The sequence below is a fragment of the Pantherophis guttatus genome, chromosome 5 (assembly GCF_059756535.1).
Source record: "Pantherophis guttatus breed Tessera chromosome 5, ASM5975653v1, whole genome shotgun sequence".
Taxonomy (NCBI): Eukaryota; Metazoa; Chordata; class Lepidosauria; order Squamata; family Colubridae; genus Pantherophis; species Pantherophis guttatus.
In genome coordinates this window covers 84458605-84472313 of record NC_142067.1, presented here as the reverse complement: position 1 = coordinate 84472313, position 13709 = coordinate 84458605, and the positions used below count along the sequence as shown (strand labels likewise).

The 13709-nt window shown below is 43.8% G+C and overlaps 1 long non-coding RNA gene across 1 annotated transcript in view; it reads left to right on the top strand.

Annotated features, from left to right (window-relative positions):
- LOC148113494 (uncharacterized) overlaps positions 1-10723 on the top strand; it is a 36501-nt gene extending 25778 nt beyond the window's left edge. Inside the window, exons 3-4 of the long non-coding RNA XR_015734508.1 lie at positions 8784-8850; positions 10567-10723. This is a non-coding gene — a long non-coding RNA (uncharacterized LOC148113494). The remainder of the gene's footprint in view (positions 1-8783; positions 8851-10566) is intronic.
- Positions 10724-13709: the final 2986 nt, after the last annotated feature.

Sequence of the window (13709 nt, the reverse complement as noted above, 5' to 3'; positions counted from 1 at the left end):
GTGTCATGGGGTATATTTTTGGTTTGGGAAGCTTCACCCCTGGGAGTATTTCAATGGTGCAGTCAGTGGCCCTGTGGGGAGGCAGATTATCAGAAGCTTTTTCACTAAACACTTCCTTGAGGTCCCAATATTCCTTCGGAATTTTCTCTTCTCCCTCAATATAGTTAATGGCTACTGCGGCCCCTTCTGGTCTTATGTCGTCCCTTAGGGAGGGGCCTTCCTTTTCCGGAGGTGGTTCTGCCGTACGGATGCGCAGGACCCCCGTTTTCCAGTTTACTCGTGGGTTCCATTTTCGAAGCCAGGGCAGTCCTAGAATTAGGGGCCTTTCCATGCCAGGGGCTACAATAAAGCTGAGCTTTTCTATGTGATTCCCCAAGTGTAGTTCGAGGGGTTCGGTCATAAAACTAGCTGGCCCCCCCCTGCAATCGACCCATCTAATTGACAAAATGCAATGGGTCTTTTTAACGTTTTCAGTCTCAGTCCCATTTCCTCCACTACTTTGGGGCTAATTATGCACCTAGTGCACCCCGAGTCCAACAGGGCTAACAATTGCGCGTGAGTTCCTGTGGAGGGCACCCTTACTTCTACGGGGATGAGTAAGGGTTCTTCCGTGTGACTCACCCGTTCATCGGTGTCCGAGTCGGAGTCTGTCTCGCTGTCGTCATCGTTGGTCGGAGTTCCCAACTCACGCTGGTTCCGGGGAGTGAACTCAACGACTTCTCCTTTCAGGGCGGTGCCGCGGGTTTTGGCGGGTATTTTATCGCTTTTCTTTTGGCTGGCCCCGGTGGCTTTTGGCGGTGGTTTGGAGAAACATTCGGCCGCCCGGTGACCCTCCTTCCCACATTTGAAACAGGTGAAGGGCTTTGACTTGGGTTTGAATTCGGTCTTCCCGCCAGTCATCTTGGCCGCCCCCTTACGGTAGAGAGAGGATGACTGGTCCCCCATCCGCCTTCCTCGGAGTTCGCTCCGTTTCAGCTCGATCTCCACATCCTCAGCTACTATGTACCATCTATCCAAATCATCGGGGACCCCCATGCTCCTGCAATCTCGATATATCTCATCATTCAATCCATCCTTGAAACTCTCCAAAAGCGCCATTTCTGACCAGCCTGTCATATAAGGTGCCAGTTCATGAAACTCTTGGATATACTCTGCCACCGGCCTCTGGCCCTGCTGAATGCTCTTCATTCTGAGTCTCGCCTTTCGTTCAGCTAAATGGTCTTCAAAACGTCTTCTAAGGGCCCTCATGAACTGGTTGTAATTTCTCAGCAGGAGGGAGTTGTTATTGTGGAGAACTACCATCCACTCAGCCGCCACTCCCTCTAGGGCATTCGCAACGCTTCTGACTTTAGCCGCATCTGTTTCGTAGTCCTCCCCCCAATCCTGCATGTGGTTCCACACTTGGGTCAGGAAAAATCCCAAGGTTTTAGGATTTCCATCAAACTTTCCAGGAAGGGGGGGGATTTTTGGCTTTTTACGTCTGCGGGGGGGGGGGCCTGCAGGGTTGGGGTTCTCTGGCCGGCTGCATCTCTTCCTCGAGCTGCCGAAGCCTGGGATGTTCCCTCCTCAAACTCTTCCTCTCCCCCGCAGGCTGTCTCTTCTGCCTCCCCCCTGGGGTCTGCTTCCCCCTTTTCCACAGGAGTTTCAAAAGACTCACGGTTTTTTCTGCTTTCTTCCACATCACGGATAAGCTGCAAGGCTTGATCTATCATGAGACGTTCCTTCTGCTGTTGCATCCACACTGCCTCCCTTTTCCGGGGTCTGGAAGTCGTCACTCCCCGGGGATTCTCTCCCCAGTCCGGCAGTCTGCCCACACCTTTGGACCATCTAGCTTCCTCCGGTTCCAAATGGAGTTTTTCCAGCCATTCTGCAGTTTCTCTTTCCGACTGGAGGGCGGTTGAACTCGCTGCCCCCATCTTCCCTTCGTCATCACTCCCTCGATCTGACATACTTTGGATTTTCAGTCCCCTCGGTTTTTGTCCGGGATGACTGAGATGACTTCCAGCTTAATGTCAGGTATGCTTCCTTCAGTATCCAGGAAAGAAAACCCCAAACTCAAGCATTTTGAAGAATCTGGTACTTTTACTGAATATGAAAAGATTAACATCCCAGTGAAAAGCTGGAAGTGATCAAAACGCGCGAAATGCATCTACTAAGCTTCTTCCCCCCCTCGTGTTTATAGTTTCTCAGCCAATCTAAAGGTCTTCCAAAGGTCAGGTGGCAACACGTCTGGCAGCGTCATCCATCAGGAATGTCAAGACAGTTGGTCGGCCATCCCCTTCTGAAATGTAGTTTCGATTTCCCTGAAGTACCCTCCTACAAAGACAAACCCCCTCCTGCTCTCTTCCCCCCCTCTGCTCCATACCTAATCCCTCCCCGTTTCTTTTGGCAGCTAAAGCAGGAAAGCTGATGCTGACAGTAATCTTATTCAAGGTCAATCTTTCCTTACAAGTTGTTTGCTATTTTACCCTCAATACAGTATGCTTGCTCAAAAATAAATCCCACCAAATTCAGTGCAATGGCACCTTATTACCAGTACAGCAATAGCAATAGCAATAGATTTATATACCACTTCATAGTGCTTTATAGCCCCCTCTAAGTGGTTTACAAAGCCAGCATATTGCCCCCAACAAACTGGATCCTCATTTTATCCACTTTAATAGTTTATCTATTGCAGATTGTGGCTAATCTGAGCAATCTGCAATACTTTCCATTTTGTTTTACTGTCCCCTAGAAGTATAATGTTCAATCATTAGATCCTCTTTTGCTACAATTCATTGCAATTTAAAATGATTATTGTAGGAATGATTCACAACCAGGATGGTAGACTTCATACTCTATTTCAGGCTAGACTAAAAGCTTATTTTCTGAGAAATTTGCAGATGGCTTTCTAGGTTATTGCATCTGTTTTCCAAGCATATAAGGGAGCATAAATCTATCAGGCCTTCTTATCATGCAACATAGATTCCCATCGGGTCTGTCTTTCAGCGGTTTAAAGGCTCCATATGCTCATACCTTGCATTTCAAGTTTAACATCATATTCTGTAAACCTTCAGTTTAGTAGTTCTCCATTTAGTGAATTTCAGATACAATGGATAAAATGGGTCCATAGGCTGTATTTTTGTGCACTTGCCATTTCATGCATGTGTAAATGCACAACTTATGCGTACAAAAGTCCTATTTAGATTTACTGGGCATTATGGCTTTAATTAATTTTTTTTAGAATAGAATAGAATTTTTATTGGCCAAGTGTGATTGGACACACAAGGAATTTGTCTTGGTGCATATGCTCTCAGTGTACATAAAATAAAAGATACGTTCATCAAGAATGATAAGGTACAACATTTAATGATAGTCATAGGTTACAAATAAGCAATCAGGAAACAATATCAATATAAATTGTAAGGATACCAGCAACAAAGTTATAGTCATACAGTCATAGATGGGAGGAGATGAGTGATTGGAACGATGAGAAGATGAGAAGATTAATAGTAGTGCAGACTGAGTAAATAGTTTGACAATGTTGAGGGAATTATTTGTTTAGCAGAGTGATGGCATTCGGGGAAAAACTGTTCTTGTGTCTAGTTGTTCTGGTGTGCAGTGCTCTATAGCGTCATTTTGAGGGTAGGAGTTGAAACAGTTTATGTCCAGGATGTGAGGGGACTGTAAATATTTTCACAGCCCTCTTTTTGACTCGTGCAATATACAGGTCTTCAATGGAAAGCAGGTTGGTAGTAACTGTTTTTTCTGCAGTTCTAATTATCCTCTGAAGTCTGTGTCTGTCTTGTTGGGTTGCAGAACCAAACCAGACAGTTATAGATTTGCAGATGACAGACTCAATAATTCCTCTGTAGAACTGGATCAGCAGCTCCTTGGGCAGTTTGAACTTTCTGAGTTGGCGCAGAAATAACATTCTTTGTTGTGCTTTTTTGATGACGTTTTTGATGTTAGCTGTCCATTTTAGATCTTGTGATATGGTAGAACCTAGAAATTTGAGGGTCTCTACTGTTGTCTAGTATTGTGAGAGGTGGAAGTATGGAAGGGTTTCTCCTAAAGTCTACCGCCATTTCTACGGTTGTGAATGTGTTCAGTTCCAGATTGTTCCGGTCACACCACGAGGCTAGTTGTTCAACCTCCCGTCTGTATGCGGATTCATCATTGTCTTGAATGAGACCGATCACTGTTGTGTCATCTGCGAACTTCAGTAGTTTAACAGATGGATCATTAGAGATGCAGTCCTTGGTATACAGAGAGAAGAGAAGTGGGGAGAGCACACGGCTTTGGGGGGCCCCTGTGCTAATTGTACAGGTATCTGATGTGATTCTGTTTAGCTTCACCTGCTGCTTCCTGTTTGTTAGGAAGCTTATGATCCACTTACAAGTGTGTTCAGGTACCTGTAGCTGGTTTAGCTTAGTTAGAAGAGTGTCTGGAATGATGGTATTGAATGCTGAACTAAAGTCTACAAAGAGGATCCTTGCGTAGGTCTTTAGAGATTCAAGATGTTATAGGATGTAGTGCAGAGCCATAATAACAGCATCATCTATTGATCTATTTGCTTGGTATGCAAATTGCAAGGGGTCTAACAGCAGATCCATGATGGTTTTTAAGTGGGACAGCACTAGCCTTTCAAAGGTTTTCATGATCTTTAGTCATTCAGTTCCTTGACGGTGGGCTTCTTCGGCACTGGGATGATAGTAGAGCGTTTGAAGCAAGAAGGAACATAGCACATCTCTAGTGATTTATTGAAGATTCAGGTGAAGATGGGGGCCAATTGGTCAGCACAGACTTTTATTTATTTATTTATCATTTATTTATTAGTCCAATTTATATGCCGCCCTTCTCCCTAGACTCAGGGCGGCTTACAATGCATTATAGCAATAGCCTGCATACTTTTTTGTATATACCTGCTTACTAGGGCTTTCGGCCCCCACCTAAGTGGTGTTGTTCTATACAAAGTTGGCTTATTGCCACCACAATCCGGGTCCTCAATTTACCTACCTCGAAAGGATGGAAGGCTGAGTCAACCTTGTCAACCTTGAGTCTGGTTAGATTTGAACTTGCACTAATTGCAGGAAGCTGGCAGCTAAGTGCTAACACTTAACAGCACTTTAGTCTGCTGCACCACCAAGGCTTTAAACAAGAAGGAGTTATCTTGTCTGGGCCTGGAGCTTTTCCTGGCTTTTGTCTGTGAAATAGGTCTTGCACTTTCTTTTCTGTGATCACTAGGGGTTGTGAACCCAATGGAATGGGATCAGTTGTAGGAGGCTTGGCTGTTGTTGGTGTGTCTGAGATGGGGGTTGTGGAGATAGGTGGCTGTAGTTTCCTTTCAAACCTGCAGTAAAACACATTCAGATCATCTGCCAGTTGTTGATTTCCTTCAGCCTGGGTTTGATGCAGCCAGTGATATTTTTAAGAGTTTTTCACATGTTTGCTGGTTCATTTGTTGAGAACTGATTCTTTAGCTTTTCAGAGTAGCTTCTTTTTGCTGCTCTGATCTCCCTTGTTAATACATTTCTGGCCTTTCTTTCTTGCTTTTCTTATTTAAAGAGAAGTGAAAAGGGAAAAGCTAACAGAAAAAAAAACAAATGAAAGAAAAAGCAAAACAAGTATAACAACAAACGTATATGAGCTTTTCAAATATATTAAACTATATATAAAATTTTATACAAGAGTTTCAATAAAGGATAATCCTATTTCTTTATAGTCAGTAAAAAAAATCTACATCTGTCAGGAACTTGTTCATTAGAATTAATACCAGGTCTTCAATCTTTTGAGTAATTGAAGCAATAAATTTATTTTTGTAATGTTTAAATATCAAGTTTCTTTCTGATTAGAAAATACTGTAGAGCAGGAGTGTCAAACTCAAGGCCCAGGGGCCAGATCTGGCCCATGGGGTGCTTAGATCTGGCCCATAGGGCTACCCTGGAAACAGCAAAGGATCAGCCCATGGTGCCTCTGCCAGGCGGCCCTCCCGAGCTCCATTTTCACGGCAGAGGGTTGCAGGAAGCTGTTGTAGCCGAAAGCAGAGAGCTCTGGCCCCACAGGCACCTCCAACATGAGTGACATCAAGCTAGCCACGCCCACCCTGGCCCCCCAAGGTCAAACACAACCCTGATGTGGTCCTCAATGAAATCGAGTTTGACACCCCTGACATAGAGCATCCATTTCTGTTATTTAGCAGCCACTTCCATGTAGGGAATATATATCTATATATATAAAAGCGAAATACTACTCATGCATCATCACAAAATCTCCAGAATCATAAAGTCTACAAACTTGAAATTTGCCACATATGTTCCTCTTAGCTTCTAGGTGCTCACTAAGAAAGGATTTTTTGAAATGACCATCAGAGCATTAGTATTTCCTACTTTATTATTAACATGCTTTGATGCTAAGGAGTTCTACTCCCCCTCCCCACCTGAAAAGAAATCTGTTCCAAATGCAAAACACAAGCAGAGGAAAGGAGTTTCAGTTTTATTTTCACAGCAGCAAGAAGCTTTACTATGGAACAGTTAAGCTAAGCCATGGCATGTCTCCTTGCTCACACAGCAAATATTATTTCACTTTCAAAACAGGCCTCTGATGCCAAGGAGTTCTACTCCCCTCTCCACCTGAAAATAAATCTGTTCCAAATGCAAAACACAAGCAGAGGAGAGGAGTTTCAGTTTTACTTTCACAGCAGCAACCAGGGGATAGGATAGGGGAGGCTTCTGTGGGTCAAGGCTGAGGGAGAGAAGGGGATAGGATAGGGGAGGCTTCTGTGGGGCAAGGCTGAGGGAGAGAAGGGGATAGGATAGGAGACATTACTGTGGGGCAAGACTGAGGGAGAGAAGGGGGATAGGATAGGATAGGCTTCTGTGGGACAAAGCTGAAGGGGAGAGGAGAGGCTGATCATAACTACTCATTAATTTTCAAGCTATAAGTGTCGATCTATCAAGCCCAATCACATAGTTTCGTAGCGGAGCACGGGTATTCAGCTTATTTAATATATGCAATAGGAATTTTAAAGTATTACACATTGTTCCAAAGTCAGATTAATATGGGAAATAATGTCTTCCCAAAATACAATAAATTTAGAACATTAAAAATATATTTTAGTGAGGTATTGTAATTGCATCTTAACAAGAATAAAACATTAGAGAATTTATACTGAATTAAGCCAAGTACTGTTATATCATGTGCATATAGTAAAATTGCTAGATGTTTGTTCATATTTTTATGTGGATGCCCATTAAGCTGTTCGACTAAAGAGTTAAGGGGCCAGAATAAACCTTTGCCTTACAGCTCTCACATTTGATGTAGAGGCACACACATTGTTTTTGTTTTTGTGAGTTGAGAAGAGGGCAAGCAAAATATACATGATAGCATGATGATATCATCATTCAGATGTCAGTACTTACATCCAGAAAGCAAGCATATAACTATAGCATTTATGTGATGATGTTGTGTGCATATCAATGTGCGTGTATCATTATTTTGACAATAGCAATAGCAATAGCACTTAGACTTATATAGTGCTTCACAGTGCTTCACAGCCCTCTCTAAGTGGCTCCCAACAATCTGGTTCCTCATTTTACTGACTTCAGAAGAATGGAAGGCTGTGTCAACCTTGAGCCAGCCAGGCTCGAACCGCTGGCAATCAGCAAGGTTAGCCTGCAGTACTACATTCTAATCACTGCGCCACCACAGCTCTCATTGTGGTCTGCTACAGAGAGATTTGGGAAGAAAGATATCTATCAATAAGAGAAGTATTGTGATAGGGGCTTTTGATTAGTGCTACCTGGTAGTGGTCACTTGATCGTGAGATGGAAAGCTATAGAAATATGAAACTGAGTGAATGAATGAATGAATGAATGAATGAATGAATGAATATGTTCAGTAGCCAAGTCTACCAATTTCTCTTAAGTTTAGAGAAATGCCCTTTGATCAAGTGGGAGAGGCAGCTGTTCCTAATCAGAGGGGATCTGCTGCCTATCAGCACCACTGTTGGTCAGCAGCCTTCCCTTAAGAGCTGCCTTTTGCCTTCTACCTTGTCTTTGCCCTGAGGACTTGCTTAGATGGGTGGACTGGGCTTGGGACCCTGGACCTTGCCCTGTGAGTGTGCTCCTACTCTGTGGACTTTCTTTGTTATATATGGGCTGTTGTTTGGGGAACTGAGGGTAGCATGGGGTGGAGTCTTACCAGTTGTTGGAGGGCCATTTTTTGGAACATTTACTTAGAACAATAAAGGGCTCTCTAGAGGCCTGCCTTGCTTTGACCACCTGGGTCATAACAGATTGATAGAATGAAAATTAAATGGAATTGCTATTTTATTCCTTAATATTATTAGCAATATCTATGCTGGGCACTCTATGTGAATCTTTTTGATTGCATAAAAAAGGATGATGCCCTGAAAAAGGAGAAGATAGTTTTATATTCAGACAGTCTATGCAGAATCAGAGATTTGATGTGCAATCTTGAGAAGTGCATGTTATACAGCTATATAACTATGTTCAATTCAAGGTTTCAGTTGCAATTCTTCTTCTTTGCAATAGTGTAACTCCTAAGAATAGACTAACTTCCACCCTAGTGAGTTTTAGGAAAGTCACAAAACAGGGCTTTTTAGAAAGCCATGGGAAGAAATCTGAAATCAATTAGAAATCTCTCCCTGTCCATTGGAACTACATTTCAGTTTATTGTTGCTTGGTGGACATAGTACCTTTTGCTACTGTTATTGTTATGTTTTTGCTATTATGATTGGTTATTTAATTATATTGTTTTTACTATTTTCATTTTACTACAAGAAGAATGTAAGCCACTCAGAATCCTGCTGGACTGGAACAGCATATAAGCAGGAACTAAGCAAATAAGGTAAATCCAGATTTTGGACAAAGTAACACTAAAACTTTATTAGTCTCTATCTGTTTCCCTCTTGATAACCTACCGGGAATATTGAGGGCCGCATCAGGATTATGGTTGCCCTCAAAGTGCCAGTTGCATGTAAGACTATGATGTCTCACACAGCTAGGTAGGCATGGCTGGGTAGGCATGGCTGGGTGGTCACAGCCAGTTTGCTGCAACTAGGTGGGTGTGGCTGGATGGGTGTGGCCAGCTTGAACAGGGGGTTGGACCAGAACACCTCCTATGTCCCTTCCAACTCTGTTATTCTGTATTCATTTGGGTCTGGACTGGATGATTTCTTTTTCCAAGGACACTTTCAGCTTTATATTTTAGCAAGATTGAACCTCATTAGTTGAATGGAAAATCACCAGCAAATCTCATAATTGAGTATCAGACTAAGAATTCAGAAAAGCATCCTAAAACCAGCAGTGATACTTTTATATTACCAAGGAGTCATGGACAAGTGTTCAGCTAGACACCGGGGAAATCTTGCCAATGTCTTTGTTACACAGCAGTTCCAGGGTAGTCTTTTTGGGAAAAATGGAAAAAGTCAGGTAACTAAGATCTTTCCTGGGGTTGGGGTGGGCAGCTCAAATATTGCAACAACAGTGATGAAGCTCTTTCCTAATTATACAGTCCTCAATTTAAGACCACAATTGAGCCCAACATTTCTGTTGCTAAGTGAGACAGCTGTTAAGTGAATTTTGCCAAATTTATGACCTTTCTTGCCACAGTTGCCCAAATTACACTGGACACTGCCGCTGTCATAAATATGAATCAGTTGCCAAGTATCTGAATTTTGATCACATGACCATGGGCATGCTACAATAGTAGTAAGTGTGAAAAAAAGTCATCAGTCACTTTGTAACTTCGAACAGTTACAGCACTAAATGAACTATCTTTATAACATTTAAAAAAATCTTCATGTTCACTTCCAATTCGATGCAGAAAATGCCTTTGCCTGGAATCTCTGCAAAAGATCCAGCAAGGGCCATTGGAGCACCCTATCTTCTGCCTCTCCCATCTTACCTGGGATTCCTTCTTAGGGAAAATCAGACAATGAGCCAGTTCAGAACCCCAAAGTTGGGTTTTGCCGTCTCACAGGTATAAATAATAAAACATGCTGGAACTTCCTGGTCCAGCCTACAGCTCCCTTTGTGCTTGTTACATCAGGGCCGGATTGCAACATTTGCTCTATTGTTGCCATGGATACAGTTTGGCTTGTAACAACCTGGCGCAGTGGAAGCCAGAAAGCTCAAAATGAACAGAAAGAAGCTGCAGAAGCTTGCTGAGCCACTGTGCAAAACCATTAAATATTATGAGTAAAAATGGGTCTACTTTCTCCTTTCTACTTCTTTTTTTTTTTTAATTTGATTTATATGCCGCCTTTCTCCGGAGACTCAGGGTGGCTTACAATGCGTTAAGCAATAGCCTTCATACTTTTGTATATTTATACAAAGTCAGCTTATTGCCCCCACAAACTGGGTCCTCAATTTACCTACCTTAGAAAGGATGGAAGGCTGAGTCAACCTTGAGCCTGGTGAGATTCGAACTTACAGTAATTGCAGACAGCTGGTGTTAATCACAATGCTATCAGTCTGCTGAGCCACAAGGCCCAGCTGCTCCTGGGTTCATTAATTGATCAATGAATTCATGATAATTGTTTTTATATTGTTACTTTGACAGGATAAGATTGAGTTTTCCACCCAGAGATACTGAAACTACAATGCCTGGAATTCCTTGTCAGCAGAGTAATCAAGTTGAGAATGGCAACATTAGAGTATCCAGGAGATGTATACTCAAATTTACATTTGATGGTGAACAAATAAATCTTCATTGCTGATTTTGTTTCACTGTTTCCTTTTGTAGTTAATAAATTTGAAAGGTGAGGTTAGGTGAGGCTGGGTTGGATGGGTTGGGGCAAGGTGGAGCGAGGCGGGGTCGGGCGAGACAAGGTGAGGCCAGGTGAGGTCAACGAGCTGCAACTGCTGCTGTACACTGGGGAGCTGGGCTGGGGTGGGCCAGGGCTGAAGTGATGGAGGCCCAGCCCCTCGCTGTTTCCAGGGTGGCCCTGCAGGCCAGATCTAACCACATCACAGCCCGATCTGGCCCACAGACCTTGAGTTTCACATGTCTGACTTAGAGCCTCAGAAGGGTTTCAATAAGCTACAGCGGAACACTGGATGGACTTGTCTGAGCACCTTAGGTAACCATAATTCCACTGTTACTGGGTTTATAATTTGAACAGACCTATGTACTTGGGACCCAGTTTCTTACAAAGTTGGTTCAGCTTCAGGTATTTAGTTGACAGGTATACTTTCTCCCCAAACCTGAACTCCTTCTGGAGGGCTCTTTTCTGATCTGCCTGAGTCTTTTGTGATTCCCTGGTTTTATTTATGGCTTTCTGCACATTTCCCCAGACAGCTTTCAGAGTATCCATCCATCCTACTGAGGGAGGGGGGTCCCTCAGAAATCCTGGCATTGGCATAAACTCAATGTGGTCACATTAAAGAGGGTGAACCCAGTGCTGCTATGCATCAAGTTATTATAAGCCACTTCTGCGAAAGGTAGGAGCTCTGCCCAGTTGGTTTGTTGACAGTTTACATAGCAACATATCCACTATTGCATTAGTTCATTCTACCATCCCATTGGTGCTTGGATGGAACCCTGAATTAAGTCTGTGGGCTGACCCTATTCGCTTTATGAACTCTCACCAAACTTTGCTGTAAACTGCAACCCCCAATCTGAAATGATGCACCTTGGGACTCCATGCAGCTGGTAGATGTGCTACATGAATATTTTGGCCAGACTTTGGATTGAAGGAAGCTTCAGACATGTGATGAAGTGCGCTTGCTTTGAAAACAGGTCAACCACTGTCCAAATGACAGTACTCCCATTAGTCTCAGCAATTCCACTATGAAGTCCATGGCAATTTTCTTCCACGGTCTGCTGGGATTGGCCACTGGCTGTAGCAATCCAGGAGTCTTCCCTGGCAATCGCTTCATGGACATGCATATCAGGCAGCTGTTTACATAGTTTTCTATGTCTTTCTTCATCTTGGGCCACTAGAACTGTCTTTTTGCCAAGTGAAGAGACTTTAAAAACCTGAACTGGCCAGCTGGCTTTATATCATGGCTTCTTTGTAGGATCTGGATCCTCTGATACATACAGTTTGTCTCCCTTCCATGCCAGGTCCTCCCTCATCATCAGATTGGCTTTGTGGTCTTTGAACCAGGCATCTTCTTTCAAGGCTTCCTTTAGCCTTTCGGTCAGTGCACTGTCAGCTGGTTGAGGAGTGGCTAGTGGCTGATGCAATGCTGATACCTGCACTGCCAGTTGCTGGGAGCTGATAATGGAGTTAAGTATTTCCTCTCAGGTGCTTTTGTATTGAGGCATCCAAGGGAGCGCATCAACAAGGAAATTCTTCCACACCGGCAAGTATGGCAGGGGGAAATTGAACTGATTAAAGTGCTGAGCCCATTGCACTTGCTTGGTGGGACAGTTTCCTTGAAGTTTTTAAGACTTCTAAGCTCTTGTGGTCAGACGACACTTCAAACGGGATCTTGCTGCCTTCTAGAAATTGGTGTGTGTGGGGGTAATGTGTCTGGGTGGGTGTGGCCAACTTTTTTTTTTTAACTTTTAAAACCATTTTTTCTACAACCTCTTTGGCTGAAGAGGTTGTAAAAATGCTTTTAAAAGCCTCTGACAATCCCAGCTGAGTTGCCTGATCATCAGAGGCTTTTTTTTTCTTTTAAAAACATTTTTTCTACAACCTCTTTGGCCTGAGAGGTTGTAGAAAAAAATGCTTTTAAAAGCCTCTGCCGATCAGGCAACTCAGCTGGGATCGTCAGAGGCTTTTAAAAGCATTTTTCCTGCCGAAGAGATTGTAGAAAAAATGCTTTTAAAAATAAAAAAAGCCTCTGATGATTGCGCAGTTCAGCTGGGCATGGGGGGAGAGGCAGGGATTTTTGCTACCAGTTCTCTGGACCACCCGCCGCCATCACTACCGGATCAGGTGATCCGATCTGAACTGGGAGCATTTCACCCCTGACGTGCCCCTACACCTTGCAATCCACCTGCTTTACTCCTCCAGTGCCAATTATTGTCCTTCCAGTGAACTGCTGGATTCCACTTCTTCAGCCACCCCAATCTCAAAATCATAGTCACTGCCATTTTGGGGGCTACTATAAACCAAATAGTCTCCTTGTGAATCCCTTTTTTCAGGGTCACTGGCTCAGCCCCCCAGTAAGCAAGGCATCAATTTGACCAAACTTCATAGGTTGCCTCAATTTTTAAAGTCTCAGTCCCATCTTTTCCATAGTTTGCAGGCTAACCAAGCAGTGGGTGCAACCTCAATCTACCAGGGCCATGAAGAACCCTCTTGCCCCTGAGTGGGGCACTAGCATCTCTACCCAGGCAGTCAAAGGGGTGATGGTTCCACTTCCCATTGGGTCATCCTCCCCTTTGCTGTTGCTCTTGTAAAAGACCAGATTTGGCTTGCTGGGGGTCAGAGTTCCTTCCCTCTCACTGGAGGGGGAAGAGATCTCCATCAACTGCTGCACTGCCCACGTCTTCTTTCCCTTCCTCAGCACTTTCTTGACCTCCAGCTGGCTCAGACCCCTTGGTGCTGACATGGGTTGCACAGCTGGGCAATTGGCTGCCCCATGGCCCTCTTTTCCATATTGGAAGCAGGCTCCAGGCAGGTGCCACGGGCTGAATCTCGGGGTGGCAAGGAGGAGCTGATCATCCCTTTCTCATTGGGAGGCATCCCTCCTGGCCTTGTCAGGTGACTCTCATGTGCTGCATGCTGCCAATACTCCAAAATGTCT